Genomic DNA, 24,077 nt, shown 5'->3' on the forward strand with positions numbered 1-24,077 from the left:
AGCAAAATGGACATACCACTCTCACACTTGAGGTTTTATTTCCCACAAGCTGCTTGGACCTCAGCTTATAAACACTTCTCAATGTTGGTATTTGCACAGCCGTCGATGTGCAAACCGCAGTGGGCTTTGTGAGTCATGATGTCATAAGGGAGAACATGCTAACATTGGAAGATATCCCGTCAGGGACTGTCAAGCCGGGGAACAGGAGGTGGGAATCAGGGTTGGTAGAACATCACTAATGGGGGGTCAGAAGATATGTATAATTGAGAAGAGCTGATCAAGTTTTTCAGATGCGTTAAGCTAAGTGAAAACAGCCCGTCTCAAGAGGATACATACTGTGTGAATTCATTAACGTGACCTTCTGGAAAAAGTAAACTATAGGAACAGAGAACAGATCGGTAGTTTTTTAGGAACTAGGGATGGGGAGGATATTGACTATAGAGGAACACTGGGGAATTTATGCGGATGATTGGTAGTTCCAGAACTATACATATTTGTCAAAACTCGTGGAACGAAACAGAGTGAATTTACTACATGCAAGTTATTCCTTGGTGAAATGGACTTTCAAAATTATATAAAAATCAATTGAAAATATCAACCTGATGATGAAGCAAGGAATGAAAATGTGGTCTGACCACAGAATGGAACATTGTTCATCCATAAAGAGGAAAGGAGAGTATGGACACAAGCTAGAACATGGAGGAACCTTGAAAATAACGTGCCAAGTTGGGGTTCCCGGATGCCTCAGTCGGTTAAACCTCTGACTCTTGATTTTGGCTCAGGTCATGATCTTGCGGTTTGTGAGTTCAAGCCCCATGTCAGGCTCTGCACTGACAGTGTGGAGCCTGCTTGGGATTCTCTCTCTCCCTCTTCTCTGTCTCTCCCCCACTCATGGTATCTCTCTCTCTCTCTCAAAAATAAATAAACATTTTAAAATCCCACCTTTAGGGGCGCCTGGGTGGCGCAGTCAGTTAAGCGTCCGACTTCAGCCAGGTCACGATCTCGCGGTCCGTGAGTTCGAGCCCCGCGTCAGGCTCTGGGCTGATGGCTCAGAGCCTGGAGCCTGTTTCCGATTCTGTGTCTCCCTCTCTCTCTGCCCCTCCCCCGTTCATGCTCTGTCTCTCTCTGTCCCAAAAATAAATAAACGTGGAAAAAAAAAACTAAAAAAAAATAAAATAAAATAAAATCCCACCTTTAGTAAGTAGTCAGAGATGTAGTCAAAGATATATGTATAAGGGTGTTTTTAGCATTCTTTAATAGGAAAATAGGAAAAATAGGACCAGTGATATCCATTAATTGGGTAATGGCTAAGTATGATAAAACCACGTGGTGGAGTATGGTACAGACAATGAGAATACAATTTTTTTTTTAAATTTTTTTTCACCGTTTTTTATTTATTTTTGGGACAGAGAGAGACAGAGCATGAACGGGGGAGGGACAGAGAGAGAGGGAGACACAGAATCGGAAACAGGCTCCAGGCTCCGAGCCATCAGCCCAGAGCCCGACGCGGGGCTCGAACTCACGGACCGCGAGATCGTGACCTGGCTGAAGTCGGACGCTTAACCGACTGCGCCACCCAGGCGCCCCTACAATTTTTTTTTTTAAAGAAAAAGTACAGAAGAGAAGCATGACATCTGAAATTTTATATTCACAGTACAAATGGAAAAATAAAATTTGTGATAATTTGTAGCATTATGTGAAATTTTTAAGAGTAAATTAGTTTGGAAGACATCTCTGATGTTGTATGTTAAACACTTAGTGAAAGGATTATTGACCATTCAAAACAGAATAGGAAATATAAGAAGTTCAGATTAATTAAGCTTTCTGTGTGAAAATAAACAGGTCTTACATCAGCTAGAATACTAGGTGAACTTTTTAATATACTGTTACAAAATCAGGGCGAAGACACAGTTTTTTTAAAATGAGACGTATCAAAGCAGTGTAATTTGCCCAAGGACTAATCATGTTTAGTAATATTCCAGGTACTTGCCCTTATATAATTTTTCTGTATTTATGTACCTAAATTCTAAAAAACTTTACATTTTGTTGAATATCTCTGACATAGTCATAGTATTTTCTCTCTTTTTCTGCCTGGTAACAACTTAAATGTTTCTTGCTTTTTCTCTTATAATTTAAGAACCAAGGCCAATAATTTAATTTATGGAGATTAATAAATGCTTGTATAAATCAAGATCTCATAATTTGAGAATACTCAGGGAATAAACAAATTTTACCTCCACATGCTTTAAGAAAGTTGGTCCTCTGCAAAAGCTTGAACACTTGATGAATTGTAACTCAGAAAAGTTTTTGTATTACAAGTGTTTATCCAGCTCTACAAATCAATCAGAATAGGCCATCTTTTAATGGAAGAGATTTTATAGTCCAATTTATTAACTTCCTCCAAAAGTAGCCAGATATAAAAGTCTGTTTAGAAATCTCTCCTCAGTGGGGCACCTGGGTGGCTCAGTCGGTTACCTGTCTGACTTTGGCTCGGGTCATGATCTCAGTTTGTGGGTTCGAGCCCCATGTCAGGCTCTGTGCTGACAGCCTGGAGCCTGCTTTGAATTTTGTGTGTCTCTCTCTGCCCCTCCCCTGCTTACACTCTGTCTGTCTGTCTCTCTCAAAAATAAACATTAAAAAAAAAGAAGAGGAAATCTCTCCACATTCACACGATGGAACAATCTTTTCAGGCAAGATAAGGTGACTCTGGAAGCATCTGTAGCTGATTCCTGCTAGTTTGTTTTGTACTCTTCCCTGTTGTACTTGCTCAGAAAGAATGTCAGTCACATTAAGGGCTCACATTTATGATCTATTTAAACCTTGTTATCTAATCACGTCTAGAACGATTGAGTAGGAACCTCTGAAAATTCAGTCTTCCATTAAAGCCACCAAAACACCAGCAAAAATAGTCGAACTCAACTTTTGCAGCAGTCTGGAAACTAATCAAAGTCTTGCCACAATCTGGGGCCTATTTATTCAAGAAAATGGACTGCATCTTGGTAGGAACAATGGCATTTTAATTTGCCCTATTGCACATCTCCTTTCTGTAACCCCATGGTAGCCTGGGAACCCAACAGTCTTGGAATCAGTCAGTGTGGGAATAGCAGCCTGTCAGCCACTTGAGGGAGAAGAATGACCCTGGAGTTCCCCCAAACACCACGTGCCCAGAGAATTGTCACTGTGTGATCTGCCTGGCAGTTCCTCTGTCCGCAGCCACCCCCCCCCCCCCCGCCGCCCCCCACAATAGCCACAGGCACAGCAGAAGTATAACCAACACTCGCGAGCCAAAGAACTTGATTGGCACACACTGACACTCACCAGGGGGACAGCGAGAAGGCAAGTCAGGACTCCAGGGGTCCGTATAGAGGTTCACGCCAGCTGCGGGCTCCTGTGGGTACATTTCGATGAGCAGATCTCAGTGGGATCTCCAGAAAGTACTGTCGACAATAATTCAGAAAAATGAGTATAGTTAAAAGCCTAGCTGAAACCTAACTTGTGTATGAGGGGGATCAATTATCTGTAAATCAAATGTCACTGGGAAAAGTCACGGCAAGGTTTATGAAAGTAAAACCTGCAGGCCATCTGTGGACCAGAGTTTGCCCTTATTTCATTGTCTTTGGAGGTGCTGATTAGCTGAAAATGATCAAAGAAGGCGGTTTGCCCTGGAGCACACGGACATACTTATGAGGGAAGACAATTTTAGTTATTTATGGGTTTTCCAAGAAACCTTGTGATTTCAGCTATGGCTGAATGTGGAAGGCATCTATGCCTTACTTACATCAGATTGTGTTGTTTTCTTGATTCCTCATAGCAGAGGCTTGGGGTCCACTAGACCAGGCTTGTCATTTCTTACCTAAGCAATACTGAACGTTAATTTCCCCATCTGGAAGTGGAGAAAATGATCCCGACATCATGGCATGATTGGTAGGATTCACGCAGGTCATGTTTCCAACACGCTTAGTATAGCGTCTCCCACATCAGAGACACTCAACAAATGGTAGACTTTATCATCAGTTATTAGGGGAATAGCTCACTGTGTCAGTCAGTGTCCGTTCAGAAGAAAGAAACCACACTGAACAGGGCGAGTTTAATATAAAGAATTATTAACCATAATGGGGGATTACCTACTAAAGGGTAGAGAGAACTCCAAAGAATACCGGAAAAGAAGGTGTAGGGAACAGCCACTACCTCCAGAGGGGAGTTGGGGCATCTAAAAAAGGAAGAAACCTGACAGCCGCCCCCCCCCCACCCTCCCCCCACCCTCCCCAGCAAGGGCTGAGATACGGACCTTGTGGAAGATGGTATGGCCGTGGCCATGCCGCTGGGTGTGGTGAAGTTTACTAAGGTTCCACACTGGTGGAATTTAATGAAAATCTGCCCATCAGGGTGCTAGGGAAAACTGCCCCTGGGGAGATGTTGCATTATGGAAAACACTGGCCGTGCACCCTCAGGGGAATGACATTGGGTGTCCTACAACCACAGCAAACCAGGAACACTTTCCCCGAACTTGGTCTATCAATGGCGAAGAGGAATGATACGAAGGGGGAAAAAAACGCCATGATCATCCTTCGTGGAAAACTCTTGCATGTGTACCTAACCCTTAGTTAGGTCGGGATTGCACAGTTTCACTAATTGTAATTCCACGTGATACAATGAAACTCATATAGATGTATTTTTACACAATTATAATTACAATGCCAGTTGTAATCCTTGAACTCCAGAAGAAAAAAACGATTTTGGAGGACCCACTATGCCTCTATGAAAATTCAGTGAGGTAAAACCTATTGTAAGAAATCAGATTTTATTCCTACAAAATTCCACCAATCGATTTTTGTTGCCAACAACTAACTTTCTGGATGTTTGTTTATGATTCTTTTCTTTTTAAGTTTTATTTTGTTTTATTAAAAAAATTTTTTAAACACCTATTTGTTTTAGAGAGACAGAGCCTGAGCGAGGGAGGGGCAGAGAGAGAGGGAGACACAGAATCTGAAGCAAGCCCCAGGCTCCGAGCTATCAGCACAGAGCCTGACACGAAGCTCAAACTCACAAATCACGAGATCAGGACCTGAGCCAAAGTCGGACGCTTGACTGAGCCACCCAGGCACCCCTAGATTTTTTAAGTAATCTCTACACCCAACATGGGACTCGGACTTACAACCCCAAGATCAAGAGTCACATGCTCTACTGACTGAGCCAGTCAGGCTCCCCCAAAGGAACTGCCTTTTCATTAAGGTTAAATTTGTTAAAACCCACACAGTGCTTAGAAAAGGACAGGCCACAAGTTAGCACTTAGTTTACTGGCTATTAGAGAATAATTGTTACTATCCTAATTGTATTATTATAATAATTATTATAAATAGCTAAATATTAATGCATTAGCAACGTGGCGTGTTATTCCTTTCAGATAATTTTTGAATCTAACTAAAGTATCACGATTCTCATGGTGTTTTGTGATGACACATTTTGGGATATATTTTTTAAATGTTTATTTATTTTGAGAAAGAGAAAGAGTGAGATCGGAGGCGGGGCAGAGAGAGAGGGAGCGTGAGAATCCCAAGCAGGACTCACGCTGTCAGCTCAGAGCCCCACACAGGGCCGGATCCCACAACCCTGGGGCTCATGACCTGAGCCGAAATCAAGAACTGAATGCTAAACCGACTGAGCCACCCGGGCACCCCTGGGATATATTTTGGGGTTTAGATCCTATATTTCCCAGTTTGAAAAGACATGAAATTTGTCTTACATTATCAATCTGATGATTCACAGTCATGGTTGTTTGATAACAAATATCTAAAATATTGGGCAGGAGTGCCTGGGTGGCTCGGTGGGTTAAGTGTCTGTTCAGGTCATGACTTCCGGGTCAGTGAGTTCGAGCCCTGCTCACGGTTCTTCTCTCTCTCAAAATAAATAAACATTAAAAATAATTTTTAAAAAATAATATTTAAAAAAGTTGCAATGTCCTACTTACAAGGTGTTGAAGGCTCCAACACCTCTTTCTGCGCTCTACTGTTCCCCCTCCTTTCTACACACCCCTTCTTGGTGGGGACCCAAAGCAGCAGGACTTACAATACCCAAGCCACGGGCAGCTCTCACTCACTCAAGAGGAACCCTTGAAACCCACAGGGGATCATGTCAGGACAGAGCGTAATTTGGGTCTGTCTAGTGCTGCTGTAAATACTTTCTCTCCTCTCTGTTCCGAGGAGGTGAGAGTCTGCCTTTCACTGCTCCAGGGGTTCATTACTGGTTTGGGGGATGCTGAGTCCAAGGCAGAAATGCCAGGCGTCCGGGGAGAGTCCCTGCCCCATCGTTGGTTGTGAGCACCCCAGGCTCTAAGAGGTGGTGTGCTGGACTGAGAAAGGCTTGGGGGAGGCAGAGAGGAGAGGGTGCTTGGAGCTTCTCCTGAAACTGACCAGGGTGGTGGTTTGGGGATTTCTGCATTCGGCAGACACCCCAGTAGCACCAGCACCAAGGGGTGGGGGTGGGCGAGTGGAGGTGGAGTGCAAATATGGAGAATGGGCGCAGAACCCACCCCGCCCAGGAGCAGCAGTGAGGGGCCCTGGGGTCAGCGTGGGGGCCACTAAGTAAGTGCCGGCTCACCTCAGAGGACCCTGCAGATTCTCTGGCACCCCGATCTGACCCGTTGTGGAGCGGTTTCCATCCTGAGATTTGAGTATTCTGATTTGTAACTCCTGGCAGGTTTCTTTAACAAGCGCTTAAAAAAAAAAAAAAAAAAAAGTGGAGGAATTAGCTGGTGAGAGGCGAAGATACAGTGTGGCTTAACCATACACAGATTTAATAAATGTATAATTTAAGCCTATAAGCACAACTAATCCATGAATTTATGTTACACAGGTGTGGTCCTATTTTTACTGCTAATTCCCTCCGCTTGTGGAATTAATAGCTTTCTCACTTTCTTATTTCTTCTTCTTTTAAATTTATTTATTTATTTTGAGAGAGAGAGAGAGAGAGAGAGAGAGAGAGAGAAGTGAGCTGGAGAGTGAGAGTGTGAGCAAGCAAGGGAGGGGCAGAGAGAGAAAGAACAGAGACAGAATCCCAAGCAGGCTCTGAGCTGTCAGCACAGAAGCCCATGAGGGCTGGAATTAACAAACCAGGAGATCATGACCTGAGCTTAAATCAAGAGTCGGACGCTTAACTAATTGAGCCACCCAGACACCCCCTAAGTTTTCTACTTGTTTAAGTGTCTGGTTTGTTAAATGTTGTTCCATTGAACAATGCTTAATTGTTTTGTTCCTTTTCTAAATCCTTTATATTTTGTATAACTTCCTTTTGCCTTCTTAACATATTTATTTAGAGAAATATATTTTCTTCTAAATAACACTTTGCACTGATGAATTTTGGTGGGTAGAGTTTGTTTTTATTTTTTTTAATGTTTATTTATTTTTGACACAGAGAGAGACAGAGCATGAACGGGGGAGGGGCAGAGAGAGAGGGAGACACAGAATCGGAAACAGGCTCCAGGCTCTGAGCCACCAGCCCAGAGCCCGACACGGGGCTCGAACTCACGGACCGCAAGATCACGACCTGAGCCGAAGTCGGACGCTTAACCAACTGAGCCACCCAGGCGCCCCTAGAGTTTGTTTTTAAAATAGGATGTTAGTAATTTTTGTGGACTCTCTCTGTAACTCTATTGCTATCATGGGGAGTGTTTTAAATTCTGTGGGGAGGGGCGCCTGGGTGGCTCAGCTGGATAAGTGGTTAAGCACCCAACTTCAGCTCAGGTCATGATCTGGCAGTTTATGGGTTCGATCCCCGCCTTGGGCTCTGTGCTGACAGCTCAGAGCCTGGAGCCTGCTTTGGGTTGTGTGTCTCCCCCTCTCTCTGCCCCTCCCCCTCCCTCAAAAATAAATAAACATTAAAAAAAATTAAATTCTGTGGGGATATCAGTTAAGGCTCCTCCGGGTACTGAGTAATTTAGGCAAACGTGTGAGGTATTGGAAGGAGCCTGGGCAGCTCTAGCAGCAAAGGACGAGAAGAGCCGGCCCTGGGATACAGGTGCCGGAAGCCCAGCCCAGGCTGTATCCTCCAGGGCTCCCTTGCCCCACTGGGACCCAGCTAGGAAATCACGTCAAACCCCCGGATCTCTCTGCATCAGGTTTCAGTTCCTGGGAGAGAAAATCTATTGATCTGGCTTGGGCCAGGCGTCCAGTTCAGGGTCCAGGGGGAAGATACAACACAGACACCACCGCTGAGGACTCACCATCTGAGGGTCCCTCGGGCTCCCAGAATGGAGAACCATGACCTGAGCAGCTATCCCTCCCGGTACACAGTGGACCGTGTACTGTCCAGTCACTTCCGAGGGAGGAATTTGGCCCATAACTTCTCTCTGCTTTAGTTTTCTCATCTGTAGATTGGGGATCCTAATACTACCTACTTCAGAGAGTTTATGGTGCAAATGAAACGAATTAGCATTTGTAAACACACACAGAACAGAGCCTGTCACAGAACCAACACTGCTTACGTGCTTGCTATTATATTTCTAATTTGGTCAACATAGGGCCTGTCGATTCTATGGATTCCAAACTTCTTTTTTTTTTTTTAATTAAAAAAAATTAGTTTTGATGTTTTATTTATTTTTGAGAGAGAGAGAGAGACAGAGTGCAAGCAGGGGAGGGGCAGAGAGAGAGGGAGACACAGAATCTGAAGCAGGCTCAGGGCTCTGAGCTGTCAGCCCAGAGCCCGGCGCAGGGCTCGAACCTATGAACTGTGAGATCATGACCTGAACCCAAGTCGGACACTCAACTGACAGCCACTCAGGCACCCCATGGACTCCAAACTTCTTAACCCAATATACAATTATTTGGAGTGTGAGACAGATTCATATACATTTTTAAAAGGTAGATTCTCCAATTTTGCATCTTGTTTTCTGAAACTTTGTTAATTCTACCTTACTGGTGGTGATGTTCAGCTCTGTGATTTTTTTTTAATTGTCTTTTTGTTTATTTGATCTGCCATATTCTGATCACAGGGTACTGAGGAATAAAACTGAGGAATAAAACTGAGGAAGTTTTATGTATTTCTTCTTGGATAACTGTCACCTTTTCATTTATATATTTTGTTGTTACAAAATGTGTAGCACCTAATGAATTTTGCTGTGTTTTCATTACTCACTGTGCCCTTTATCATTCTAATGTGCCAGCGTGGATGTTTCCTCTGGGCTTTTGTTTAAAGTCTGTTTTGTCAGAGATCATGATTAAAACTCCTGCCTCTCTTACATTTGCACAGGCATTATTTTTAGTTTTGCCTTTTCTCTTTCCTTTAAATGCATCTTTGGACATAATCCAAAATCCATCAAATCCTTGGGTTGGTTTCTTTCTTTCTTTTTTTAATGTATATTTATTTTTGAGAGAGAAAGTGTGAGCAGGGAAGTTGGCAGAGAGAGAGGTGGGGGAGAGGGGCACAGAGGCTCTGAAGCATGGGCTCTGTGCTGATAGCAGCCAGCCCGGTGCGTGCGGGGCTCGAACTCACGAAATGAACCGTGAGGTTATGACCTGAACCCAAGTTGGACGCTCCACTGACAGAGCTGTCCAGGCACCTCAGCCTTGTCATTCTTAATCCCGAGTAGATGCTCCTTCCTTGCCTCCCTACATTGCTTGACTAGAGCCTCATGACATGTGATACAACCTTGTTTGTCCATCTTCCCTGTAAGCCTATGAGCAACCTGAGGGCCAGGATGGTAAACTTGACCTCTGAATGCCAATGGATCCTGGCCCATAGTAGGCACTCAATAAATGGTTGTTGAATAAATAAATGAATGAGACATTAATCTTGATATTTATGGATTTTAAAATGGTTTGGGGGCTCCTGGCTGGCTCAGTCAGTAGAGCATGTGACTCTTGATCTCAGGGTCACGAGTTCGAGCCCCACGTTGAGCATAGAGATTACTTTAAAATAAAATAAAATAAAATAAAATAAAATAAAATAAAATAAAATAAAATAAAATAAAATAAAATAAAATAAAACAAAACAATAAAATAATGTCAAATCATTAATATTGTTGCTTTGAAATCTTTTTAGTTCCTCCTTATTTTTTTTGAAAAGTTTATTTCTTTTCGGGGAGAGAGAGAGAGAGCATGCACCTGCACAAGCAGGGGAGGGGCAGAGAGAATGAAAGAGAGAATCTCAAGCAGCCCCTGCACCATCAGCTTGGAGCCTGATGTGGGGCTTGAACTCACAAACCGTGAGATCATGACCTGAGCCAAGATCAAGAGTCGGACACTGGGAATGCAAGCTGGTGCAGCCATTCTGGAAAACAGTCTGGAGCTTCCTCAGAAAACTAAAAACAGAACTACCCTACAACCCAGCAATTGCACTACTAGGCATTTACCCACGGGATACAGGTGTGCTGTTTCAAAGGCACACATGCACCCCCATGTTTACAGCAGCACTATCTACAATAGCCAAAGTATGGAAAGAGCCCAAATGTCCATTGATGGATGAATAGAGAAAGAAGATGTGGTATATCTATACAATGGAGTATTACTTGGCAATCAAAAAGAATGAAATCTTGCCATTTGCAACTACGTGGATAGAACTGGAGGGTATTATGCTAAGTGAAATTAATCAGAGAAAGACAAAAATCATATGACTTCACTCATATGAGGACTTTAAGAGACAAAACAGATGAACACAAGGGAAAGGAAACAAAAATAAAAAGGGGGGGGGACAAAACAGAAGAGACACTTAAATGTAGAGAACAGAAGGTTGCTGGAGGGGGTGAGGGAGGGGGTATGGGCTAAATGAGTAAGGGACATTAAGGAATCTACTCCTGAAATCATTGTTGTGCTATATGCTAACTTGGATGTAAATTAAAAAAAATAAAAAATAAAATTAAAAAAAAAAAGAGTCGGCCACTAAACCCACTGAGCCACCCAGGTGCCCCCTTTTTAGTTCCTTTTTAAATACCTTGTTATTATATACTGTATTTCCCTTAAGACAAAAGATAATAATTTACACCATCAAACGTTCCCCATTAGTCATACTGACAAATTAATCTTTTCTCTGAGTCTACCTTTGAAATGCAAATTAAATTGTCCATTTTTAATGATCCTCGAAATGAATGATTTTTAACTGTAGCCCTTTCCGTTCCTGAGGATTTACAAATGTTGCTCTTCTACTGTCAAAGCAGAACAAATGGACGAGGTAACCGACCTGCGATTATAATGCTTCGTCCGAAATTGCTCCGTAAATGTCTTCCCTGATTTTTCACTTGTAAAATTGAGGCTTTTCCTGTCCGCATATCTCTGAACAGCAGCTGCCTTACTCTGCTGCTTGCGGCAGTTTTTAAAAAATATTGTTTCGTTATAGAATGTAACGGTAGAGAAGACCCCATTTACAATAGCAACAAATAAGAGAAACCAGTCAGGAATAAATTTAACAAGATATTGCATCGTAAAGCCTGAAATTCTATGTGCTGCCTTGATGTCTTTGAGCCTCATGGGGCCCCGGAGCCTCAGTGGTAAGTTCGGCTCTTGCCGGATATGCCCTACCCCCCACCCCGCCCCACCCAGTGGGGTGTTTGTTCAGACAAGCCAGTCATATCCTCTTGTGGGAACCATCATCACCTCCTGTCACCGCAGAGCCTGCCTCCCACCACATGGACTGGGTCACTCTGCTCCCAAGTGTGGCCCCTGTGTGGCCCTGCATGGCCTGGATGTCCTCCTCCCCGGACTAGGAATGCAGGTGACTAACAAACCACTGTCCGTCTTATCTGTCCGGTGCTGGTGTTGCGTGAGCGGTGATCATACACTAGGGCGCAGAATCCTTCCTTCACCAGTGGGGTGAATAGGATGTGATCAGAGCAGGCACGTGCAAAGATTGCATGAGAAAAGTTTTAGAATGCTCCTGAAAGACACAAAAATAGGCTTCAGCAAAAAGGAAAATGTCCCCTATTCTTGGACAAGATGACTCAACGTTTCAAAGCTGTCTGTTCTCCTAAGTTAACTTATGAATTCAATGCAACCTGACCCAGTAAGAATACCAACAAGCTATTTTATAGAGTTAGATACGTGACTCTAGAGTTCCTATGGGAAAAAAACAAAACATGCAAGAATAAGCCAGGAAAACAGTGAAAGATAAAAACTGTGAGGGCAAATTAGCCCTGGCAGACATTAAAATGTAGGATAAAGCCTTTATGATTAGCAGTGTGGTGCCGGCATGTGAATGGAAAAATGGACAATGGAAATAGAATGGGATGTCCAGATTAGACTCAAATATACAGGGAAATTTAATATATGACAAATGTGGCATCTCAGATCATTGGGTCAAAACGAACTTTAATAAATGGTGTTGGGAGCGTGGCACAGCCATTTGGGAAAAGATAAAATTAGATTTATATTCCGCTCCACACACAAAGCAAATCCCAAATGCATCAGGACTCTGGAGGTAAAAATAAAAACCAATACCATCCATTTTTGAAGGAGACAGAGAGACAGAGTACAGAGTACAGAGCAGACGAGGGGCAGAGAGAGAGGGAGACGTAGAATAGGAAGCAGGCTCCAGGCTCTGAGCTGTCAGCCTAGGGCCCGATGTGTGGCTCAAACTCATGGATGGTGAGATCATGACCTGAGCCGAAGTTGGATGCTTAGCCAACTGAGCCACCCAGGCGCCCCTGATGGCACAAATTTTTACACGTGACAACATGTTCTGTTGTCGAGGTTGTGGGGAAACAAACTCTCAGACGCTGGTGGTAGGCATGCACCCTGGCATAACCCTTCAGGAGGAAAACTGGGCAGTGTCTAACAGCATTATACATCACTTCTACTTCTGGAGCTGGCAATTCAGCAATTCGACTTCTAGGACTCTATGCTATGGATATGCCTCCAACAACATGAAAATACACATGTGCAATATTATTCATTGCAGCATTGTTCCTAATTGTGAACCACCAGACACAGCTTAAGTGCCTTTATGCAGGAGATTGGCTGAATAAACCATGCTACGTCCACATAGTGGAGTGCTCTACAGACATAAGAAAGAATGAGGAAGATCTCTGTGACATGATAGGCAGGGACTCCCAGGAAAAGAGTACCCTTCCTGCAGAGAGTAAAAGTTACCTGCAGTATGTTAAATTTCATGTAAGGAAGAAGGGACTATTAAAAAATACACATGTATCTGCTCATTTGTCCAAAAAAAAATAGAGGAGGGGTAAATCAGGAGCTAAAGACACCAATCACCTATAGGAGAGAGTGGGGGAGAAGCGAGAAAAAGGGGTGTGAAATCGGAGTATCAGGGATAAGGAGGGAGTGACATTTCTGAGTATACCTTTTGTATGGCTGTGACCCTTAGAACGACAGCAGTGTTTTAGACACCCTTCAAATACCTAAAATGAAACACAAACACCAACGAATCAACCTTAACTGTGTCACAAATGAATCACTAACAGCACAAAGGGCGATAGGCAAGAAAACGCCTAACCTGGGTAGTTTTGGTAACCCATATCCTTACTGGATACCAACAGAATGGTACATAAATGTTATTGTTAGTAAATGTGTTACTTACAGGTGTATGAGGTAACAATTCTGAAATCACTATGGGTGTATAAGAATGGAAGAAATAAGTAAGGGCACTATAGATAATGAAAGCCAGGTTTTGGGGCACCTGGGTGGCTCCGACTAACTGGTGGCACCCAGTTAAGCATCCGACTTCTGCTCGGGTCACGATCTCCTGGTTCATGAGTTTGAGCCCCGCGTGGGGCTCTGTGCTCACAGCTCGGAGCCTGGAGCCTGCTTGGGATTCTGTGTCTCCCTCTCTCTTCCCCTCCCCAACTCTCACTGTGTGTCTCTCTCTCAAAAATAAATAAAACATTAAAAAAAATTAAAAAAATAAAAAAGAAAGAAAGCCAGGTTTCTCACCATAGGAAAAAGAAGTTCCAAATAAAGGCTAGAATGTACCCCATAGCAGTGGATTTGAATCAGAGATATTATAAATTCATAGTTTTAAATATATACACAGAAAGATAGCTATAGAAATACACATGTCAGGGCGCCTAGGTGGCTCAGTCGGCTAAGCCTCTGGCTCTTGATTTCAGCTCAGGTCATGATCTCGCAGTTTGTGGGATGGAGTCCCACACTGGGCTCTGCGCTGACAGTGAGGAAGCTGTATACACACAAATGTACATACTTACACTTCCTGGCTCTGACTATTCAGAGGGCTGAAAAGCAATGACACTTCTGTGACAATGAGAACATCTAGCACCCAAATCTTGGTTTCTAAATGCCATTCTCCAATAAAAGCAACCAAGGATCCTTGGAGAAGTGGTTAGTTCCAGGACTGAGCAGGGAAAACACAAGATGATGTTGGAACATCTTATAGTGCCTGAAATAAGGAAGTGCTCACAAAAGAATGGGGCCTTGAGGAAAGATCATAGGACTCAATCCAAAGGGGATCCTGGTAGTCAAAGCTGCAACAATTTAACAGAGGAGGGAGGGAAAGAGGTAGAAAGAAAGAAAGAAAGAAACCAAGGAAAGATGGAAGGAAGGACAGAAGGAAAAAAGGAAGTTGGATTTTAGCTCATAGAATAAAATAATATCCACTCTTCCATACTGATAGAAATCAAACACATGGAGAGAAGGGACTGCTCTTCCTTACAGAAGGATTCCAACTGTAGAAGACAGAGGGAAATAGAAAATTGCCACTTGGCTAACACATAGTCATTACAGACAAGAGCCACTGAACAAATGAACGCTAAAATTGGTAGGTGAAAGTTTGAGGGGAAACAGGATATTGGTGTAGTCTGAAAGAATCTCCCTGGGAAAAAGGTAGTCACTTTACAGTAGAGAAAGCTGGTGGACACCACCAGAACCAAATGATCAAAGGTTAACATCACCAATAAGAAGGCATTTTGACATCACGTGTCTTTGTGTCTGCCGCGCTGGGGACACAGCACGTTTCTGTGGGTTTCTTGCTAAAAGCCCATAACATCGTTGTAGTCATGAGAAAACATTAGACGTGCCCAAATTAAGAGTTATTCTATAGAATAATTGGTCAGAACTCTTCAAACGTGTCAAGGTCACGGCAGGAGGAAACTGAAAAACTCTTAAGGTCCAAAGGGGACTAAGAGGAGACAACCCCTAAATGCCATGTGGAGTCCTGCATAGGATGCTGGCGCAGAAAAAGAATGTTTGTGGAAAAACTGGTAACGTTTGAATGAGGTCCCCAGTCCAGGTACTGATTATTCCAACGTAAATTGTCTGCTTTTGATCGTTGCACTATGGCTCTGTAAGGATTACATGGGGTTTCTGGTGGGGAAAGTTGGGTGAGAGGTTTACAGGAACAGTACACTATTTTTCCAACTTTCCTAGAAGTCTAAATAGTTCAGGAGGGAAGAGCTAAACAGGTGATGGGTACTAAGGAGGGCACTTGTGATGAACACCAAGCTGTGTGTAAGTGATGAATCTTTAAATTCTACACGTGAAACTAATATTGCACGGTATGTTAACCAGCTGGAATTTAATAAAAACTTGGGAGGGAAAAGAGAAAAGTAGGATGTGTGCTTTTGGGTAAAATGAGGAATGAAAATGCACTTTTTCACTGAGGATAAAAAAAGTAATTTTGTCTTAAATTGAGTCTGGTTATTTAAAGAGGAAAAACTTAGGACAAAATCTGGGGGAAAAGGTTAAAAAGATTTGTGGAAAAACCGTCTTAAAATGTGCAGCCAAGCTGGTTTAGATTAAAATAAATATATTTAATGAGTTTTTAAAAATTTTTTAAACATTTATTCATTTTTTGAGAGACAGAGAGAAACAGAGTGTGAGCAGGGGAGGGGCAGAGACAGAGGGAGACACAGAATCCGAAGCAGGCTCCAGGCTCTGAGCTGTCAGCACAGAGCCCGATGTGGGGCTAGAACTCTGAAACTGTGAGATCATGACCTGAGCCGAAGTCGGATGCTTAACTGACTGAGTCACCCCGGTGCCCCTATTTAATGAGTTTTAATATCAGAAGTAAACTGATGCAAAATTAGGATTTTGTTTTCTCTCTGTTAAAAAGAAAACATTTTCTGGGGCGTCTGAGTGGCTCAGTGGGTTAAGCATTGGGTGTGGAGCCTGCTTAAGATTCTCTCTCTCCCTCTGCCCCTCCTGCCTCCCCCTACCCAAAAGAAAATGGTTTCTTAGAGTATTGGTCTGCTATTTGCAAGGAATTGTAAACACATGTTTTTCTTTATCTTTCACATAATCTACCTAGAAGAAGATTCTACGTTTTGTCTTTATCAGGTCTTTGATTACTAAGGGGGAAAATCTGAGTCTATCCCATATTAAGGAGCTAAGACCTTTTAAAAAATGTGTATTTATTTTGAGAGAGAGAGAGAGTAAGCATGCATGATGGGGAGGGGCAGAGAGAGAGAGGGAGAAAGAATCCCAAGACACGTCAGAAAACATGAGAGGTGATGAGGGCTGTGATGCCAGCTCCCCAGGTGTCCCTGGAAGGAGATAGAAATCTCAGTTTGCAGAGTCACCGTCGGAGGCAGGAATGACCCACACGGCAAGGAATGGCTTTCTGCCACCAACCACGTGAGCTCCAAAGAGGACCCTGAGATTCCATGAGACCCCATGACTGCGGCCTCAGGAGACCCTGAGCGGAGGACCTACCAATGCTGTGCCCGACTCCTGACTCCAAGAAGCTAAGAGATAACAGATGGGTCCTGTTTTCAGCCTCTGAGTTTGTGCTCATCTGTTATGCGGCAGCATAGATGAGGACGACCACCCCACAGGGATGTGACTGGCCCTTCGAAACTTAAAACCAGGCCCAAGTGGCCACTAACGTTAAACTCGCCCTACCTTATGACTCAGCAATTCGGGGACAAATGAGTAAGGCCTCTAGAAGCCACGTAAGGGTGGGCAATGCATCACACCTATCAGAACGGCTAGTATCCGAGAGACAACGGTGTTGGCGGGGCATGGAGGAAAGGGAGCCTCGTGCACTGTTGGGGGGACTGGAAATTGGTGCAGCGGCTGTGTAAAACGGCATGGAGGTGCCTCAAAAAATGAGAAATAGAGCTAGCCCGTGGGCCAGCAAGGCCATTTCTGGGTACACGGCTGAAGGAAATGAAATGCCCATCTTGAAGAGAGAGCTGCACCCTGCCCCTCCCCCCGCATGTTCATTGAGGTCTTATTCACGATCGTCAAGACCCAGAAACAACCTGACCCGGCCGTCTGTAGATAAATGGCTGAAGCGAATGTGGTATTCACAGATACACACGATGGACCATCACTTGGCCATAAAAAAGAAGAAAACTTTGCTACTTGTGGCAACACGGATGAACGGCTCTTGAGGGCCATGTGCTGTATGATCTTCCTTATATGTGGAATCTAAAAAACTCCTGACTCCTAGAAACCGAGAGTAGAATGGCGGTGTCCAGGGCCTGGTGGGTGGGGAACTGGAGAGATGTTGGTCAAAGAGTACAAACTTCCAGTGACAAGACGATTAAGTTCCAGGGATCTCCTGCACTGCATGGTGACTGCAGTTAACAATACTCTCTCGTGTACTTGAAAGTTGCCAAGAGAGTAAATCTTAAATGTTCTCACCACACGTACACAAAAATTGTAACGACACGAGGTGATGGATGTGGAGCTGTTAACTAAACTTACTGCGGCAATCAATCTGCAATAGATCGTCTATCAGACAGGCACGTTGTGCATGTTAAACTCGAACCACATTGTGTGTCAGTGATATGTCAGTAAAACCGAGAAAAAGAAAGCTAAAAGAAGAATGAGCAGCATTCCTTTTACTCCCTTGTATTTTTAAATGTTGATTTTTTTTTTTGAGATAGAGCCCATGGGGGAGGGGCAGAGAGAGAGGGGGGACAGAGGATCCAAAGCAGGCTCCATGCCGACGGCAGCGAGCCCGACGCGGGGCTCAAACTCACGAACCGTGAGATCGTGACCTGAGCCGAAGGTGGATGCCCAACCAACCGAGCTACCCAGGTGCCCCTTTTCTCCCCCTTTTAAAATTTGTAGCAAGGTACACAAAACATACAATCTGCCATGTTGGCCATCTTGAAGTGCACCGGTGAGTGGCATGTAGTACATTCACATGGCTGTGCAACCGTCACCATTATCCGTCTCCAGAGCTGTTTCTTTCTTCCCAAACTGAAACTCTGTCCCCATCAAACAATTCCCTATTCCTCTCTCCCCTGCTGGCAACCGCCACTCTACTTTTTACCTCTATGAGTATCTTATATGGTTTCTCATATAAGCAGAATCATATGGTATTTGTCCTTTTGCGACTGGCTTATTTCGCTGAACACAGAGTCTTCACGGTTCACGTGCGTTGTAGCACATGTCAGAATATTCCCCCTGTGCACGGCGGAATAATATTCCATTGTCTGTATATCCCACATTTTGTTTATCCGTTTGTCCATCAGTAGACACTTAGGTTGTTTCCACCCTTTGGCTGTTGGGAATAACACCGTGTTGTGCTTAATTGCCTCCTAGAAAGAGCCACGCCATTCTTCAATAGTTGAAGAGAGGAATCGTGGCACATTTCTTCAACGCAACACTCCGTGACAAGAAAGAATGAATTACTATGCAAGCACAGCATGGATGGAGTTCACAGACATAACCTTTGAGAAGGGGGAGGGGCGCCTGGGTGGCGCAGTCGGTTAAGCGTCCGACTTCAGCCAGGTCACGATCTCGCGGTCCGTGAGTTCGAGCCCCGCGTCGGGCTCTGGGCTGATGGCTCAGAGCCTGGAGCCTGTTTCCGAGTCTGTGTCTCCCTCTCTCTCTGCCCCTCCCCCGTTCATGCTATGTCTCTCTCTGTCCCAAAAATAAATAAACGTTGAGAAGGGGGAATGGGCAGTGGCGCTCCATGAGGGGCTTTCTCAGGTGTTGGCAAGGATCCTTCATTGAGTGGGAGGGTGGTTTCATGGGTGTTCACTGGGGAGCACATATGGAGCGTTATCTATGTATGTTCCGCCCATTGTTCTGTGAGCAGTGACTTCAACTTTAAAAGTTGAAAGAAAGGGGCAATGGGGTGGCTCAGTTGATCAAGCGTCCGGCTCTTGGTTTCCGCTCAGGTCATGATCTCGTAGTTTGTGAGTTCAAGCCCCATATTGGGCTCTGCAAGATGGGGCAGAGCCTGCTTGGGATTCTCTCTCTCCCTCTCTCTGTGCCCCTCCCCTGCTCGCTCTCTATATCTCTCATAAACAAACAAACAAACAAACAAACAAACAAACTTTTAAAAAAAGAGTTGAAAGGGAAAGGAGCACCTGGCTGGCTCAGTCAGAAGAACGTGTGACCCTTGATTGTGAGTTGGAGCCCCATGTTGGGTGTAGAAATTACGTAAATCAATGAATCAATCAATCCCTTGCACCATTGTTTCCTTGTTCTGTTTTCCAGAGGCAAACAATATAATCAGTTTCTTTTGTTTCTTTCCAGTTATTTTGTGCTAAGTATCTATGTATATATTTTCTAGCATACTAGAGCCAGTGGTTTTGCACTGTCTTTTAAAAAGATTTTAAGTTTTGCTTAATAATCTATCTGGGATAGTTTCCCAGAGCAGAACACAAAGATTTTCCTCAATCTCCTCTAGACATTTGGGTTTCCAATAGTTTTCTATTAAAGACAATGGTGGAAGATGAACCTCAACATAAACCTCACGCCTTATGTAAAACATAACTCAGAATGGATCACAGACTTAAATGTTACACAAGCTGCTAAGGACAGCCCACATTCAAAGGACATATCTCTTAATCGGGGTGGGCAGGGGGAGGCAGGATGCAACGTGGGAGAGAATTGGTTACAGCACAAAAGAAAGCCATTCCTATATGTGAATATAAGTAAATAATACAAGTTCAGTATGATTATCCATTCAAATGCATCGTATTACCAATGATTTTATGTAGTGTTTATGTATGTTTATGACGTTGCAGTGTATTTTTGCAATTTTTGCCTGTGGATAGTGTGATTTAAACTTGAGTATTATAGGGGCGCCTGGGTGGCTCAGTCGGTTAGGCAGCCGACTTCGGCTCAGGTCATGATCTCGCGGTCAGTGAGTTCGAGCCCCACGTCGGGCTCTGTGCTGTCAGCTCAGAGCCTGGAGCCTGTTTCGGATTCTGTGTCTCCCTCTCTCTGACCCTCCCCCGTTCATGCTCTGTCTCTCTCTGTCTCAAAAATAAATAAACGTTAAAAAAATAAAATAAACTTGAGTATTATATAAAAAAAAAAAATTAGCATTAGCAATCTTCCCAAGCCTCATCATTGTGATAGCTCCCCATCAGATTTTGGGTCCACTCTTGGATTACATCATTCTGGATCACGCACAGCTGACATTTCCTTTGCCTTCAAAGTGCCACATGGTCTCGGATTGTGAGGCACAGTCTTGTGGGGTCTTAGTGTTTCACAGCTTTGCCCCCTAGTCTACTGCTAGCTGCGTGACCTTACAGTGTTTTCCTGTTCACTGTGCGTAACTTTATTTGCCATACTGGACCTGCTCAAGTCTCCAGCGACCCAAACCCTCGACAGTGTTGGCTCTACAAAGGCGAACACTTGTCTGTCTTCTTTCTATCTTCCAGACCTGGCACAATGCCTGGCAAATAGTAGTCATTGAAAAAAGTATTTGCTCGTTAAATAAATGCTCTGCCAGCAGAGTTATAGTCTGATGTAGATTTGATCCATGTGTATGGCAAGACTTCAATTTACATTTTTGTTTCTTTCTGGTAATCAACTTTTTGCCATTTATTGGTAAATTTTATCTTCAACAACAACAAAAAAAACCCTCAAGAACCATTCTTTAATGTTGCAATGTATTGAAGTGTTGCAAGTAAAATGTTTGATGTCTGGGATTTGATTTTTTTTTTCCCAATTTTTATCTTTGAGGAGGAAAAAAATGTTTAATATTTTTGTTGTATAAGGAATAGTGTCCAAGGCAGGTACTTATACTCCTGGCCTTAACCCCATACACTCCTGTTTTATAAAGCTATAGTACAGAGCAAAGTTGGAATTGAAAGGTATGGTAGAAAACAGATAAATCGAAAGGAGCAGGGGGGTGGGGCTTGATTTTGATTACTCAAGGAATAAAAAGTTGGGAGGAAGTAAAACAAGATGGCAGAAAACTGTTAATTCTTGAATCTGGTGGTAGTTACATGGAGGTTCATTAGGATCTTTTCTTTATTTGGGGGAATCTTTAAAATTTTCTATAAGAAGGGCACCTGGGTGGCTCAGTCGGTTAAACATCTGACTTTGGCTCAGGTCACGATCTCACGGTTCACGAGTTCAAGCCCTGAGTAGGGCTCTGTGCTGATAGCTCGGAGCCTGGAGCCTGCTTCAGATTCTGTGTCTCTCTCTCTCTCTCTTTCAAAAATAAATAAATATTAAAAAATAAATTTTTCTATATGAAAACATTGAAGTGCACTTAAATAATAAAATCAAAAAAATTGCCTGCCATCTTTACAGAAGCTCCAAGTGTTATAACCACATGGAAGATTATTTTAAAAATACCTGGATTGAGGTGCCTGGCTGGCTCAGTTAGAAGAGGAAGCGACTCCTGGTCTCAGGATTGTGAGTTGGAGCTCCACGTTGGGTGTAGAGATTACTAAAAATAAATAAATAAATAAACTTAAAAAAAAAAAAAAAAAACTTGGATCAACAGACTTCTTGCCTGAATTTTCAATTTATCTTTGATTTTCTGCCAAACTATTCTGCGTAGGAGTAAGACTATATGAACCTAATGCGCTCAAGCAGGTTTCTCTCAATTTTTCCCCACCGCTATATTCCCAATTTTTTAAAAAAGTCTATTATTTTCTATTATTATTAGGCTACACTAAATGGAACCCTTTTCCATGACTGATGTAAAGTTTTCTAAGACAAAAATGACAACCCTTGGGTTCGTCAAAACGTATGGATTATGACAGGTTAAGCAAATATTTTGCAGATGAAGAACGTAGTATGTGGAATATTCTCTAGCCGCCCCCCCCCCCAACCTCCCCCCCAAAATTCTTAGCTCAATAGAAGGGTACTCTTTTTTTTTTTTTTTAACGTTTTATTTATTTTTGAGACAGAGAGAGACAGAGCATGAACGGGGGAGGGGCAGAGAGAGGGGGAGACACAGAATGGAAGCAGGTTCCAGGCTCTGAGCCATCAGCCCAGAGCCCGACGCGGGGCTCGAACTCACGGACCGCGAGATCGTGACCTAAGCTGAAGTCGGACGCTCAACCGACTGAGCCACCCAGGCGCCCCTAGAAGGGTACCTTAAGATGTGAGTGGCCTAATTCTATCCCCTTAAAGACTGAGAAATTCTTTCCATAATATCACTTCGTCAGCTTTAGGTTGGACATTAACAGTGATGAAAAACTCCTAAGTCTTGGATCCGTTCTCCTTCCTGGTAACTTATTCCTTCTCTAGACACCACCCAGACTCATAGCTCTCAGCCACTTGTCTAGAGCTGCCATTGAGAGCCAGGCAGAACTGGCCCAGTCCCTGTTGGAGACAACAGGGATCCCCTACCAAGATCTTGAACTTACCACATCTTTCCTCTGCATGGTGCAACCAAATTTTATGATGCTGGTGGATGGTATTCCCCTTTCCCCAGAACTCTTCTCAGAACGCCGCCTTTTCCCAAAACTGCTTTTAAGAATCAGTAAGGGGTGTGGGTGGGTGGTGGTGGGGAGGGGGGGGATTCATGTCAAAATCCCAGAGGAAACATGAAGCCTTAATTTCAATTATGAGACAAAATAATGTTGCCTCTTATGAAAGAAGTATCCAGCCTCAACAGACATAAGAGTATGGCTTGTTTTTGTAGGGATCATGATGGGGAAGGAGAGGAGATTGAGAATTTGGGTGCAAAGAGGCTTCCTAATTTTTCTGGGATCATGGTGCCTTGTGGTCTTCTTGTTCCCCTGGCCTGGCATCAAGCCCTTTAGAGACAACTTGGATATGTGGAAAATGCAGCCTTTCAAGCAGGGTGCAGCTACGTGAATAGATGACAACATTACTGAGGACCTACTGAGTGCCAGGCTTTCAGCCACATGCTGGCAAAATAGCATTAAACCCTATGCACAAAAGTTATGGGCATGTTTCTTTCTTTCTTGCAGTTTTCCAAAATGAAAATGGCATCACTATTGTTTTTGATAACAAAAAAAAAATGCTTATTATACAGAAAATTCAAATACAAAAAATATAAAGAAGGGGGAAAAGTGGTTGCTTTTCTTAGCATCCTGGAAAACTGGAGGTAAGAGCAAGCACCTCACAAGATTGTTGGGAGGGTTAAATGAGAGAACGCATGTGAAAATATCTAGCACATAGTAGGTCCTCAAAAACAGGGGTGTAGTTATAGTAAAACCAATGGAGCTTAAGCTTCAGGTTACCACAGTGACATGAGCTCCTTCCACGGCCCCTGGCAGTTTTTCCTTTGGTCATCGATTTTTGTGAAATTTGCAAAAGTGATCTATTTTTGTATTTTTTTTCAAGTGCCACAAAATCTGGAACGTCTCCTGCTAAACAATTGTAGTTACTTTCCTTCCCTTGATGAACAGCGAAACCATGCTTTCCATCTACTAGGAAAGGCCTGTGGAAGCGACTGAGACCACCACGAGTTGGCAAGGCTCAGCTCCAGCGACAAATGTCATGTTACCTTTCCCTTGAGGATTACATGGCTCCATCTTTGTTAGTGAAGCCCGCTCCTTCATTCTTCAGAATGATCAAAATGGCTGGTGCCTTCCTGAGTTGAAGAACAGTGCCTCGGCAGCCTGCTAAGCCGTGTGCTTCCTGAATTTAAGAAGAAAGTGGTTCCCTGCCTTCTCCCTTCCCTACACCACAACGGAAAACAGCCTCAGCTGTCAGCAAGTTGAATAAACAAAGTAAGGGATTATTTCTGCCTTTTTACCACCTGTGTGACTGATCTCTGACACCAACAGCTCTTATTATGAAATCTTATTTTGAGGACGCTGAGGAAAATGATTGCATTTCAGTGCAGAAACACAATCTGAGCCTGTTTTGTTGGCTTCAAAAGATTGTTTTGGTCACTAAGGACCCATGAGAGGAGAGAGTCTGTCTGCACAGCTAATTATCTTCAGCCACAGGCTGCCTCCATGGCTCAGTACTGGCAGTAATGAGGCCTAGGTCTTG

This window comes from Herpailurus yagouaroundi, unplaced genomic scaffold (assembly GCF_014898765.1).
Source record: "Herpailurus yagouaroundi ecotype Mexico unplaced genomic scaffold, PumYag 164, whole genome shotgun sequence".
Classification (NCBI taxonomy): Eukaryota; Metazoa; Chordata; class Mammalia; order Carnivora; family Felidae; genus Herpailurus; species Herpailurus yagouaroundi.